Genomic DNA, 2,111 nt, shown 5'->3' with positions numbered 1-2,111 from the left:
ATAGTAAAGAACTACTGATCATTTCCATCATCTATTGAAAGATGCCAAAAGCCCCAACAGGCTGGGCAATGAGCATGCTCACTAACGTCCTCACTACCCACTAGAGAAGCTCACTAGGGAAGCCTATTGCCGAGAGGAGTGAGGCAAACCTACTGATGGCACGGGTGGTAAAATTCTTGTAACTTTTTTTTTCTTGAATGCAAAATAGGAATATTCAAATTTTACTAATATACAGTTATGTGGATGATTGTGGGGAAACGGACATACATACTTGATCCTTTTTCCAAATTAGCATTACCGACAGAAAGAAGTCGACCCTCTCATAGAGGTCTCAAGTCCCTTAATGAAGCTTTGAATTCTTTTGGGATTCACTCTGACTAAGCAACATTTTTTTTTTGTTGAGAGAAGTGTTTCTTTGTTTTCTTCACATTTTTTGAGGAGCAAGTGGGTGTTGACTGTCCAGACGTAGGTGTTCTGAAAATCAATGCTGGGCTCTTGCCTTTGGAGGCAGATGTACTATGATTTAGGTTTGCAGAGCTCAGAGACTTTCCCTCTGGCGTCTTCAGGCTGAGTTCACTCACAGAAGAGGTGGGGCTGCTCTTCAATGCCGATAGAAAGCTTCTGCTTTTACCATGATGTTTAACTGTCTTGTTGCATGTTTTACAAGTAATCAACAATATACTTTTGGAGTCTTTGTACTTTTTCACAATTTTTGCTTCTTTAAAACTGAGTGTATAATTTCTTGCTTCTCGATTAAGAAGTTTCTGTATTTTGGGTGTCATTTTGGGCTATGGTTTGAGGCGCACTCGAGAATTATCCAGAACCAGAACTGTGGGACGAGCTGTAGGCCCAGAGGAGATAGCGGGCCTGGCCCAGGCAGCTATCTTGCAGTTTCTGCGCCACAGCCTCAAGGTAATGCTTCTGCCTCATCACCACTGCAGTATCCACGCCATTAACACACCGGGACTAAAGCAAATTCTTGTAACTTTTAATGCTTTATTTTAAAGGAGTGGGGTTCTCCCTGGGAATGGCATAAGACTGTACTTTGAGAGCAGCTTAAGAAAATTGATATAAACCACCCTGGCCAGTTGGCTCAGTGGTAGAGCGTCGGCCTGGAGTGCAAAAGTCCCGGGTTTGATTCCCGGCCAGGGCACACAGGAGAAGTGCCCATCTGCTTCTCCACCCCTCCCTCTCTCCTTCCTCTCTGTCTCTCTCTTCCCCTCCCGCAGCCGAGGCTCCATTGGAGCAAAGATGGCCCGGGCGCTGGGGATGGCTCCTTGGCCTCTGCCCCAGGCTCTAGAGTCTCAACAGAGTGATGCCCCGGAGGGGCAGAGCGTCGCCTCCTGGTGGGTGTGCCGGGTGGATCCCGCTGGCCACATGCGAGAGTCTGTCTGACTGTTTCTCCCCGTTTCCAGCTTCAGAAAAATACAAAAAAAATTTTTTTTTTATATAAACCTAGTTCATCAAAGAGTTTTCTTTACCAGAAAAGTGTCATTTCAAATCCTGTATCATTGGTAAAATTAGCTGTTTGTGAATCAGAAGGATGTTAAAGTAACGTAACAGGGAAAATATTTTTAGCTGAACATAATTTCCTACGATTGATCCTGGCCGCAGTGTTTTCTGGCAGCAGAAATTCATGGCAAAGTTGGCACTGCTCCTCACTCTGCTGCATTGCCACCCCTGCTGCCTGGTCAGGCAGGAGCACCCCGGGGCATCACAACATCGTCATATTATTAAAAAAGAAATGGTGGGGTCCCCCCTTCTTGTTTAATCTTCATCTAGTTCTATAATTAATGTGAAATGTGAGTTTTACAGTTGGGGGTCAACTGCCACATGACCTCCCAGTTTCCACTGAGTCATGTCATCAAGCTGCCCTTTCCCATTATTATTATTATTTATTGTTTCTTCAACTTTGCAAGCAAAAGTGGCTCATACAATAACTCTGGCAGTGCCAAAATAAATAGACACATGCCTGCCCTGAGCTGCTCAGAGTCTGAAGACACAAATAATACTGTGCAGAAGAAAAATGCAGCATGGAGACTATATATTTCCCTTTGTTTTGTGTCTTCTGTCATCAACCCTTGTCTCTTTGATTCAATGAAAAAAGAATG

The 2,111-nt window shown here is 44.3% G+C and overlaps 1 pseudogene; it reads right to left on the bottom strand.

Annotated features, from left to right (window-relative positions):
- Nucleotides 1–340: 340 nt before the first annotated feature.
- LOC136309424 (UPF0711 protein C18orf21 homolog pseudogene) lies at nucleotides 341–940 on the bottom strand (annotated as a pseudogene).
- Between the last annotated feature and the right edge of the window lie 1,171 nt (nucleotides 941–2,111).

The sequence above is a fragment of the Saccopteryx bilineata genome, chromosome 6 (genome assembly GCF_036850765.1).
Source record: "Saccopteryx bilineata isolate mSacBil1 chromosome 6, mSacBil1_pri_phased_curated, whole genome shotgun sequence".
Classification (NCBI taxonomy): domain Eukaryota; kingdom Metazoa; phylum Chordata; class Mammalia; order Chiroptera; family Emballonuridae; genus Saccopteryx; species Saccopteryx bilineata.
The sequence above is the reverse complement of the archived record's forward strand: the minus strand, read 5'-3'. Positions and strand labels throughout refer to the sequence as shown.